The sequence below is a fragment of the Bison bison genome, unplaced genomic scaffold (genome assembly GCF_000754665.1).
Source record: "Bison bison bison isolate TAMUID 2011002044 unplaced genomic scaffold, Bison_UMD1.0 scf7180017864495, whole genome shotgun sequence".
NCBI lineage: Eukaryota > Metazoa > Chordata > Mammalia > Artiodactyla > Bovidae > Bison > Bison bison.
In genome coordinates this window covers 13,237,140-13,249,847 of record NW_011495054.1, presented here as the reverse complement: position 1 = coordinate 13,249,847, position 12,708 = coordinate 13,237,140, and the positions used below count along the sequence as shown (strand labels likewise).

Genomic DNA, 12,708 nt, shown 5'->3' with positions numbered 1-12,708 from the left:
ACCTGGGGTGACAGAGTCATAAAGAAGAGTAAGACCATGCTGAGTCCCTGGAGTCTAGAATAGGAGCTAATTATAATAATCTTTAACAAGGAGCTCCATCAAACTTGCCTGTTTTTCCTAAACACGGCAGCCTCCCAGAGATCTGGTTCCTAGACTCCCTCAGTGATTTAAACAGGACCTGGAACTGGATGGTGGGATCTTTGATCTTCATTGTAGGATCTTTAGTCGTAGCATGTGGGATCTAATTCCCTGACCAGGGACTGAACCCGGGTTCCCTGCATTGGGAGTGAGAAGTCTTAGCCACTGGACTATCAGGTAAGTCCCAAGAACGTGTATTTTAAATAAGTGTCCCCACAGTCCACTCCAGATGATTCTGATGAAGTGTTCTGGAAAATCAGCTCTCAAATAGTAGAACTCTACCAGAATGCAGTTTGGAAAGACAATAACCTCAAGGCTTGTCCTTCAGAATGCCCAACCCCAGCTACAGCCCACAGGGACCACGGAGAAGTCAGGTCAACTCAGGGGGCAGGCAGGGGCAGGGACAAGTCTGCCTCAGACCAGCCAGCACCTGGACCATCCGTGACAAAGCTGATCATTTAAAGAACAAGTTCATACCTTGCTCTGAAAAACATCTCTAAATCTGAGATGTCCAAGGCACCACACATAGTGCTGGGACTAAGGCAGGTTTGTAATACTCCATGATCCCTTAGGAACACCAAGCCTGGCAGCTGGAGTGGACTGACTGAGCATCCTCACTCCTACGACCTTCCCAGAGCTGGCCTGGCTTACCTCACAGGATCGAAGCAGAAGAGAGAAAGCGAGAGTTGCATATCCCTGAAGGAACTACCAGGGAATGTGAGCTCGTGAAGAAATCTCTTTGCAGTACTCTTGTGTTCAGTTCTCAGGTCCTAGAGAAAACTGCAGGAATGCATAATCTTCCTTCCCTGCCCCTTTAACTCTAAGAATTCCTTGACCAGAGTGTACAGAGACATCTGGAAACGTTGGTTCTAACTATGAAGATTACAGATTTGGATGATAAATAACTAGCATGATGTGAGAGGTGATCCCGCAGAGGTCTTGCTTCTATGGGCAGACACGTGTTCACAAAGAAGTCTTCTGTCAGGAACAGTGGCGAGCCCCAGCCTGTCTTCACGGCTCATCAGGCTGCTGCTGGACACACAGGCAGAGAGGGAACCCACATTCTAAGAATGTCGACATCATACTCACAGAAGGTTAGAGTGGGAGGAAATCTAAGTAAGAGGGTGATTGAACTCGGAACACACAGAAACCAGGCCCTAAAATTTTGGCGTCTACGTGAAGTTTTGGTCCCACAGTTAGCTCACAGAGGCCCAGCCCTCAAATACAGGACCAAGGGCATGAGTGGACTTTCAGGCCCAGAAGGACAGAGGAGGCTAAGCAATTGGCCTCTTTTCCTTAGGGCTGCACTGGTCCTTTTCTTGGGTATCTCTAATCTATCTGTCCACCCAATCCCATACCAACCATCAAAGATTTATTAATGATCCTATTTGCCAGGCATTCAAGGCATAAATAAAAAAGGGTTTCAGTCTAAAGGGAGATACAGGCAAGTGAACCAACAGGCAGCCCAGTGTGCTGACAGTGGTGTGTACAGAGCGCCCGAGGGCAGGGCTTACTGCTGACACAAGACAAGTGGACAACTCAATTTGCCAAGTTCAGCATGGTTGGAGCCCAGAGCTCATGTGGGGGTAGCAGGGCAGCAAGGTCTGCAACCGAAGCAGGAAGGAAAGCGTGGAAATCCTTGTGCCCTTCAGTCCTGGCCTGTCAGGCTGACATGCCCAGCTGAGCCACCTAACCCAGACCCACCTCACCTTCCAAAGGCTTCCATGATCCCAATGTCTCTTCCTTTCCCCACCCAGCTCCATCCCCTGGCTAAACTAAACTGGTAGATTCACACAACAGATTATAAGACCACTAAAAATTACCCTTCTATGAGGATTTTGGTTATGTGGGAATTTTTCTATATAGCATAAAGTAAAAAAAAAAAAAAAAGCAAAATAGAAAATTATATACCAAACTGAACATACTGTATGATATTAACAGGTTAAAAGATACAGAAAAAAATTGGAAGGGGCCCAAATGTTATCTGTAGTGTCTCTGGATAATGGAACCATGGGCAAATTTTTAAAGCTGCTTTTACACTTAACTGTACTTCCCATTTTTTCCATAGTAAGTACTACATTATTGAGACACAGAAAAATATGGGAAAATGTTAAATGTCCCAGAAGTTCAGATCTTAGTACAGGACAAAAAGGAAAGCAATCTGATTAAAGAAATCTATACTAACTTGTAATGATCCTTAGCATAATAATTATTTCAGACATTTCACATTTTGAAATTTTATTGATTTATATTTTTAATGAGTAACACTCATGTGGCTGAATTCAAAAGGCACAAAATGATCAGACTGAAAAGTCTCTCTCATCCATGCAACCTAGTCATCCTGTTCTTGGCCTTGGAGACCAATGGTTCTAGACTACATCTTTAAGACATATTCCAGCTTAGAACTGCTGGGTCAAAGGGTATCTAAAATTTGTAATTTTGTACCAACGCCTTTGAAAAAGGATGTGCCAATTTTTACTCCCATGAAAAATACACAAGAGTGCTTGTTACTCCCATCTTTGCCAACAGTATACATGTTTTCAAAAGAGAACGCATCCTAAGTCTCATGGGGAAAATAGGGTAATTTTGGCAGTTTGGGAAGATATTTTAAATTCACTAATTCATTTGCTAATTAACTATTAAAACCCATTATATCCCATGCACTAGACCAGGCCTTATAGGTAACAATTTCCAAACATAACACGTATTTGAGTGGAAACTCTAGGCTCAGCTGCTTCAACTTTCTCACATTGTCTTCAATTATTTGTTTTTCGGTGGGTTGTTTTTTTTTTTCAGTTATTATTATTGTTTTTTTTTTTTTTTTTTTTCTTTTTCCTTTTTGTGTTTGTGGCTGCGCTGCGTGGCATGCAAGATTTTAGTTTCTCGACCAGGGATCAAACCCACGCTTCCTGCAGTGGAAGCACAGAATCCCAACCAGGGGACCACCAGGGAAGTCCTATCTTCCATCATTTCTAAATCAAAAGTGTTTTAGCTTGTTTGGCATCAAGTGTCAATGACTTTTCTTAAAGCTTACCAGGTTTCATAGGCAAGGACAGGGTAGGATTCAGATAACCCCAGCACAAACTTTCAAGGACCAAAAGGCTGCCTTCTGTCATTCCTTATACCACTGTCTTAAAATGTTCTTTAACTTTTTATGGGCTTTTGTCCTTAAAAATCATCATGGCACAGAGGAATATGATGGCTCTGGGTTCAAATCTCAGATCCACCACTTACTCTGTGACCTCGCGCATTACCTTCTCAGGCCTTTTTTACCCATCTGTTAAAATGGGGCAATTACCTTCCTCACAGGGTAGTTGGAGGGATTAAAGAGATAAAACAATGAGGGCTGGCACAGAGTTAATACCCCTCCACTGAGGTTTCACAGAGCACACTGAAGGTGTAACTACTTCTTCACACTCCCCATGGATCTATGCAGTCAACAGATATTTATTTGATTAATTTGCTGAATGAATGAGTCAAAACTTCCCTTTCTGAATGAGCATTGTTCCTTGAAGGCATTGTAGATGAGACAGCAGAACTGTGTATGAGCAAATCCAGACCAGGACACGATTTTTGACCTGGGCAAAATCAGATTTCCCCCAACAGTGTTACAGTCAGGAGGGAACTGTTATATCTATTACCACTATGAGTAACATCAGCTGACACTGTGCTCAGCCCTTTACACAAACTGTCTCATCCAATCTTCACAACCTGCCTTCGAGGTAAACACTCCCTACCATATACAGCACCCCCTGCGATGTCAGATTGAGGTGCAGAGTAGTTAGGTCATTTGCCCATGGTCACAGAGCCAGTCAGAGGCAGTTTTCAACTCCCAAGCCAATGTGCTCAATTAAGTACCTCAATGATTCATTTGTATGTCCTCTCAAGTCCAGACCCAGACCCTAAGTGCCTTAGCACAGGGCTAGACACCTCAAGAGCACCTCATAAATGCGTGTGGGTTGATGGATCTGATGGCCAGGAGTACTTTGAACTGTACAACTCAAGATGAATCAAGGTAGCCAACTAAAGCCGTAGAAAATCAGTGTTCTAAAAGTACAAGACATTCTTCAGGGATGTTTTTCAGAACTGGAAATGTTACATAACTGTTTGAGAGTAATTTTTTTCTTAAGCATTGTCCAAAACTCTTCAACAAATATAAGGGAAAAAAAAAAAGATTATGGATATGGGACCATAGAAAGTTCAGGTTTTCCTAGATTAGTACCGATCTGTATTAGAGATAACACTACTCACACAGAGGATCAATTATTCACTGAACTGTCTTGCTTACTCCAGTTAAACACTCCCAGAGTCACATGCACAGTACGTGACAGACAGTATACATTCAATAAATATGTCAATAAACAAAAGGGAATTTGACAATTTCAGTTCAAACCAACATAACTGGATAAAACATTGTATCAAAGAAAGATCTTCAGAGTGGACAGGTCCTAGGCAAGCATGGTGAATTTCTAGTATAATACAGTGAGAGGAACAACCTAGAGCCAGAGGGCCTAGTCCAGCTCTCAGCTGGCCCTCTCAGCTAGGCCAGGGTCCTCACCTGCAGACGGGGTGATTGTGTGTGCCCTTGCTTTGTCATCCAAAACCTTTTCAAAGTGAGAGTTCAGCTTTTGTTTTCATGTGGCCAGTGAATTCTTATTCAATTCAGAGTCTACAAAATCTCATTAATTCAAATTTTATCTGAAGCTGAGGACCTCTGAAAAACTCTAAAGACAGAACATCAAGAAAATGAATAAGGTCAACAAGATTTAACTAGGTAACAACAAAACTGTCTAAGAGTTTTAATAACGTCAGCATATACTTGACAAAAACAATGATCCCACTTCTCCTAAGGTCCTAAGGAGGACCATCAGGAGAGCATGCATAAAACAGATCAGGGGAGTTCCCTGTCTAGTGGTTAGGATTTGGCACTTTCACTGCTGTGGCCTGGGTTCAATCCCTGGCCAAGGAACTGAGATCCCACAAGCCATAAGGCCAAAGCGGGGAAAAAAAAAAAAGACATTATCAACAGAGTAAGAAAGCAACTTACAGAGTGGGAGAAAATATCTGCCAGTCATGTATCTGAGGGATCAATATACTGAGTATATAGAGAACTCCTAAAACTCAACAGCAAAAAAATGAACAATCTAATCCAAAAATGGGCAGAGGACTTCAAAAGACATTTCCCCAAAGAACATATACGAATGGCCAATAACAACATGAGAAGATGCTCAACATCACTAATTATGTGGGAAATGCAAATCAAACCATGACATGCCATCTCATACCCATGAGGATGGCTACTACCAAAAAAACAAAACAAAACAGAAGACCACAAGAGCTGGCGAGGAGGTGGGAAACTGGAACCCTTGTGCGCTTTTGTTGGAATGTAACACGGTTCAGCTGCTGCGGGAAACTGTCTGACAGTTTCTGTATTCTGCAAAATGTCTAGTATGAGCACAAATTACTTTCACAATTAGAATTACTGGTGTGGGGATTTCCCTGGCAGTCCGGAGATTAAGACTCCACCTTCCAATGCAGGGGCTGCAGGCTTGATCCCTGGTTGGGGAGCTAAGTTCCCAAATGCCTTTGACCAAAAAATTTAAAAGAGCCAAAACATAAAATAGAAGCAATACTGTAACAAATTTTCAATAAAGACTTAAAAAATGGACCTTAAAAAATTTTTTTTAATTAAAAAAAAAAAAAAAAGAATAATTACTGGTGTGTGTGTTTTCCAGTCTAGTGAGAGCTGAATGCTTTGGAGTCCAGAGATGTATGAGGGCACTGGTAGCTCTGCCAACTCAGGTAGCAGCCCAAGGCCATCACCAGTCCTGACTTTGCCAACTACCTCTGACTCCTCGAGTCCCTGCCTGTGATCAGACAAACACAAGAGTAGCTCCTGAATGACAGCATCTCCTAGTGTTCTTATCATGTCTGGGGTGAGGCCGAGGTACCCCTTTCACTGGACATGGCCATCCCAGCTCTGCACAGTCAGCAGTGGTTGGGCTGAACCAAGCTCTGAGTGGTCAGCAGTTTCAAATGGCAACTTACTCTGAACTTCACGCTCAGTCACTCAGTTGTGTCCGACTCTTTGGTAACCCCATGAGCTGTAGCCCATCAGGCTACCCTGTCCATGGGATTTTTCAGGCAAGAATACTGAAGTGGGTTGCCATTTTCTCCTCCAGGAGATCTTCCCAACCCAGGGATGGAACCCGTGTCTGCTGCATTGGCAGGAGAATTCTTCACCGCTAAGCCATTGGGAAGCCCTTTCAACATGTCCAAATCCAACTGCATTCAGATCAGGGCGTTACTGGCATTGCCTCAGATTTTGCAGTTCACCTCATGCTGAATTACTTCAAGGGGCTTCAGGGGATCTGCACACTCTGAATATTCACATGCAAAACTGTACATGATGACAAGTAACTCAATTACAAAAGGGCTAAGGGTCTGAATAGACATTTCTCCAAAGAAGATGCAAGGATGTCCAATATGCACGTGAAAAGTTATTCAACATCAAGTCTTAGGGAAATGGGAAATGCAAATAAAACTACAATGAGATGCCACACCACACCCACTAGAGTGGAAAAAATAATAAAATAATAAAGGACAATAACAAGTGTTGAACAGGGCGTGGACAAAATGGAATTCTCATATATTGCTAATGAAAATATAAAATGGTGAGGTGCTGTGGAAACCAGTTAGGCAGGTCCTCAAAAGGTTAAAAAACAGAGTTGCCATATGACCTAGCAATTCCACTCCTAGGTATACACATCTAAAAGAATTCAAAATATGTTCACACAAAACTTTGCACATGAATGTTCAGAGCAGCATGTCATAACAACTAAAAGGCAGAAACAACTTATATGTTAATCAACTGACAACTAACCAAACAGTGCGTCCACGCAGTGGAATATTACTCAGCCATGGAAGGAACGCAGTACTGACACATGCTATGATGTGGATGAACCCTAAACACTATGCTTAATCAAAGAAGCCAGAGACAAAAGGCCACATACTATGTGACTCCAGATTAGTGGCTGTCAGGGGATGGGAAGAGGGAAGAGGAGGGAGAAACTGCTAACATGTACGGGGATTCTTCTTGGGATGATGAAGATACTCTGGAATTCAAACAGCAGTGAAGGCTGCATAACTTTGGGAACATTCACACATTAAAATGATGAATTTCATAATATGTGAATTTTATCCCACCCTCTCAAAAACTTTGAGAAACATCTACAAAATAATCGGTCAGCTCTCTTCAAAAATTTACAGTCAGGTTTCCCTGGTGCCTCAGTGGTAAAGAATCTACTTGCCAATGCAGGAGGCACTGCACTGATCCAGGAAGAGCACAGATGCCAAGAAGTAATTAAACGTCTGCACCACAGCTATTGAGCCTGCACTCTAGAGTCTGCAAGCTGCAACTACTGAACCCACTTGCCCCAACCACTCCAGCCTGAATGCCTAGAGCCAGTGCTTTGCAACAGGAGAAGCCACCACAATGAGAAGCCCACACACCACAACTGGAGAGTAGCCCCCACGCTCTGCAACTAGAGAAAAGTCCACACAGCAATGAAGACCCAGAACAGCCAAAATGTAATGAATGAATAAATAAAGTTATCTTTTTAAAAAAAGTTTACATTCATGAAAGCCAAAAAAGACTGAGCGACTGTCTCAGATTGAACAGACTAAGAAGACTTGATACTAAATGCAATGTGGGAAACTAGATTGGATCCTGGAACAGAAAAAGGATATCAGTGAAACAAATGGCAAAACTTGAATAAAGCCTATAGTTAGTAGTACGGTATTTATCCTAAATTTATCAGGTAATTTTATTATGGTTATGTAAATGTTAACATTAGGGACAGCTGGGTTAAGAGTATGCTTGAAGTTTATGTGTTATTTTTGGAAGTCTAAACTCATTTCAAAAGAAAAAGAAAAAAAAGTATATGGAGCAGGTCAGCGGTTGGCAAATTTTTTTCTGAAAAGCACTGTATAGTAAATACTTTAGATTTAGCAGATCATATGGTTTTTGGAGCAATTACTCTACTTTGCTGCCAAAAACAGTATGTAAATTAACAGATGTGGCTGTGTTCCAATAAAGCTTTATTGATAGAAATAGATTTGATTTTCTTTTAATTTTCACATATCAAAAAATATTCTTCCTCTTTGGATGTAATCTACACCATTAAAAAATGTAAAAACCATTCCCAGCTCACAGGCCACACAAAAACAGGCAGTGGGGTCAGATTTGGGCCCCAGGCCAAAGACTGCAGACTCCTGCTCCAGGTCAGAATTTGCCAGTGTGCTTCCATTACCCGCCCCCCCAAAAAAAAGTGCTTCACATCAATTAAGTTTGGCAACACTAGATTAAACAAGGTTAGGCACATTTCTTATCGACGTCTCAGTGCCTTTGACAAGATACTACACGCTGAGAAGCTCTAAGAAGGGGTACTCATACATAGCTTTTTCCAAACTTACTTTAACCACAGAATATTTTTTTCAGAGGCTTCTCTTCAGACTAGCGGCCTGAAGAACACATTATGGAAATCCTGATTAAGGTACTTTTTTAAAAGGAAAACTTCAGATTGAAAAGTTTTAAAGACACCACCAAATTAAAACCATTTTACTCAGCACCTGGATAACATCTGAATAAGCACTTCACAACTTAAAAAAAAAAATTCTAGGAAACACAAAAAAGGGAGGAAGAATAAACACAAGCACGAAGTCTTGGCTCAAATCTAACCTTTTTTTGGCAAAGGCATGTCAGCAGGATTGGGTCATAATATGGAACCTCTGTTCCATTGGGCAACCTAAGCATTCTAACTGGTTTTTAAAAAGGGATCTGCTTGGAGTTTTGTAAATCACAAAATAAGGAGCTTTGATGTTTTATTAGAAAACTAAAGACACGCTAGAAGCATTATCTGCAGATTACGGCTGAGGATGAACTGGCAAGTCAAGTCCATCAAAGGACTGGTTTTAATGCTGAAGTTAGCCAACAGATTGCAAAAATTCTCTCAGTAGACACATCATCTATAACAACACACTGCTAGAGAGAGGAAGGAGAAGGCAATGGCACCCCACTCCAGTACTCTTGCCTGGAAAATCCCATGGATGAGGAGCCTGGTAGGCTGCAGTCCATGGGGTCGCTAAGAGTCAGGCACGACTGAGCGACTTCACTTTCACTTTTCACTTTCATGCATTGGAGAAGGAAATGGCAACCCACTCCAGTATTCTTGCCTGGAGAATCCCAGGGACAGAGGAGCCTAGTGGGCTGCCATCTATGGGGTCGCGAAGAGTCGGACACAACTGAATCGACTTAGCAGCAGGAGCAGAGGAAGAGGAATTTATGTCCCGGGGCTGGGGGGAGGCTGGCCTGAACAACCTCAAGGGGATCTTTCAGACACAGGCTCCTCAACTCTGAGTCCAAAGAGTTTACTGGGTTTTCCTCATCAATCACAAAGTCTTCAGATTCATTTCCAAGTTGTTCTAGGAAAATAAGCTCCAAACCGAGGGGGTGGGGACCCTGCTTTGTTCTTCATTCAACAAACATTAATGGCCCTGATCAGATGGGGCATTCCCAAGTCCTTGAAAAGGATGGTACACAGAACAAGGAAGAGATTACATAAATTCAGACCCACTGGCCTCACTTTTAGGAGATGTAGGCTGGGGGGACATAGATGTTAAAAAAAGAGGGCAGAAAAAAAGAAGTCAGCACCAGAGAAGACTTAAAAAAAGACTTAGAATTAGCCACTTTAAAGTTGAAAAGGACTTTCATCTAAAAACTCCTGCGACAGGAAGTACAGCACCTCTGGAGGCAATCCATTCCATTGCTGGTCCCCTGTGACCACCCTTAAGTTCTTTAATTAAAATCTTGTCTTCCTGTAGAATCCACCTATTGGTCCTAGTTCCTGCCTCTTTCAACAGCAAAGATGAAGTGGAAGCTCTTTTCACCATAACATTGTTTTCGATGACAGTTCCCTTCCATTGCTCTCTTTTCTGGGCTAAACACCACCGCACCCTCTTCCAAAGATACTGAAGGAGTTCCAGTTGCTCAAAGCAAAGAATGGATTTCTAGAACCCACAGCAAGAAAGCACGTACCATCAGTGGGTTTCAAACATGGGTATGCAGAGGACCCCCGAGGAGTATGTTCAAAATGCGGTTTCCCCGGTTCCGACCCAGATTCTAAATCAGAGCTCTTATTTAAGTCCTGTACTGGGAAGTATGCACCCCACGGCATTTCAAAGCACAGGCTGTGAGAACCGTATTTAGAGAAACACTGCCCTGTTTCACAAGTGAGGAAACAGACCTGGTACAGGGAAAGGACTCGGCACGGAAAGCATGACTGGCTGCTGGCGGCGAAGTCTCCAACTCTGGTCCTTCACTCCCAAGCCAACTCTATTCAGCCCGCTGCCCGGCCTCGGCCTCTCCACTGGGGGCAAACTCATTAAAAGCACCCCCTACGTGAGAAGCGGCCTCGACTGGGAGTCTGAGTGAGTTCCTGACTGGAGGAGAGAGTTTGTGGGAGCCTTCTCTCTACTTAGCCCTCAGTTTCCCCAAACTGTAATTGCTGGACAGAAGACCACAACATAATCCTGAACTCCCTCCTGGGACGAAGGGCCTGGGCCAGAGTCGGGCTTGAAGTCTTTGCGCTTCTGGGCTCAAGTGTCCAAGTCCGTGGGCCCGGTGAGGGCGGAAACCGATCCCCATCCCTCAACCTGGGCGGCCCCGAGCTGACCCCCCAACCCAACCCCTATGTACCTGCCTCTGCTCAGTTAACGCCGCCAAGGCCGCCCCAGCCTGTCAGCCCGTCGGTCGCTCAGCCAGTCTCTTACCTGGGTTAGTCTATCCGGCCGGACCTCGGAGCGCTTCTACGCGGACTCTGGTCAGCTGACGCCAAGCCGCCGCTTTCCGAGGAACTTCCGGCCCAAACCGGAAGAGGTTGGTCCATTGCGCTGTGCTCCGGGCCAGATACTGGGCTCTAAGGTTCCGCCTGCCGGGAGGAAGGGAAAAAACACAAGGACTGTCTGGAAGCCTTTGAGAAAGCCAAGGTGTGACCATGGAAAGGGTCAGACAAGCTTGGAACATTTTGGAACGGAATGTCTAAGGGTGATGGGAATCAGACTGACGAGAATATGTCAAAGGACCCATGAGCTAACTTGAAGATCCCACTGGCCAAATTGGGGCAATATGAGCAAAATACATGATGACAGTAACAGAGTATAACCGATTGACTAAAATGGTAACCCAATGAGTCTTTACTGATATAAATAAAGAAGTGATCAAATAAATGGGGGAAGAGGGAAAATTCTTTTTAGTAGACTGTGTGTGTGAGAGAGAGAGCGCACGCCATGTTGGACTCTTTGTGAACCCATGAACTGTAGCCCACCAGGCTCCTCTGTCCATGGAATTTTTCAAGACATAAATACTGGAGCGGGCTTGCTATTTCCTACTCCACAGGATCTTCCCGACCCCAGGGATGGAACCTATGTCTCTTGCCTCTGCTGCATTGGCAGGGGGGTTCTTTACCACTGCGCCACCTGGGAAACCCTTTAGTAGAATGCTGACTAACAAATATGATGGAGTTAGAAAACCAGTTCAGTTTAGTTCAGTCGCTCAGTCGTGTCCGACTCTTTGTGACCCCATGAATCGCAGCACGCCAGGCCTCCCTGTCCATCACCAACTCCCGGAGTTCACTCAGACTCAAGTCCATTGAGTCAGTGATGCCATCCAGCCATCTCAACCTCTGTCGTCCCCTTCTCCTCCTGCCCCCAATCCCTCCCAGCATCAGAGTCTTTTCCAATGAGTCAACTCTTCGCATGAGGTGGCCAAAGTACTGGAGTTTCAGCTTTAGCATCATTCCTTCCAAAGAAATCCCAGGGCTGATCTCCTTCAGAATGGACTGGTTGGATCTCCTTGCAGTCCAAGGGACTCTCAATAGTCTTCTCCAACACCACAGTTCAAAAGCATCAATTCTTTGGCGCTCAGCCTTCTTCACAGTCCAACTCTCACATCCATACATGACCACTGGAAAAACCATAGCCTTGACTAGATGGGCCTTTGTTGGCAAAGTAATGTCTCTGCTTTTGAATATGCTATCTAGGTTGGTCATAAGTTTCCTTCCAATGAGTAAACGTCTTTTAATTTCATGGTTGCAATCACCATCTGCAGTGATTTTGGAGCCAAAAAATAAAGTCTGCCACTGTTTCCACTGTTTCCCCATCTATTTCCCATGAAGTGATGGGACCGGATGCCATGATCTTCGTTTTCTGAATGTTGAGCTTTAAGCCAACTTTTTCACTCTCCACTTTCACTTTCATCAAGAGGCTTTTGAGTTCATCTTCACTTTCTGCCATAAGGGTGGTGTCATCTGCATATCTGAGGTTATTGATATTTGTCCCGGCAATCTTGATTCCAGCTTGTGTTTCTTCCAGTAATGGATGGTAAACCTGGAGGAACAGGATGGTTACACAGTAAAGGGTCTCCCATAAATTACTTATTGACTACAAAGGGAAAATAAGAATTTTACAGAGGTTAGCCTTGCAGGTGGAGAAGGCAATGGCAACCCACTCCAG

The 12,708-nt window shown here is 43.7% G+C and overlaps 1 protein-coding gene across 2 annotated transcripts in view; it reads right to left on the bottom strand.

Annotated features, from left to right (window-relative positions):
* Positions 1-11,053, bottom strand: part of RNF185 (ring finger protein 185) — a 30,157-nt gene extending 19,104 nt beyond the window's left edge. The window contains exon 1 of one of the 2 annotated variants that reach the window (XM_010828788.1): positions 10,969-11,053. The gene's annotated coding sequence lies outside the window, so the exon portion shown is untranslated. Of the gene's footprint in view, positions 1-10,894 lie in introns of both variants that reach the window. The other variant, XM_010828789.1, reaches the window with a different exon arrangement.
* Positions 11,054-12,708: the final 1,655 nt, after the last annotated feature.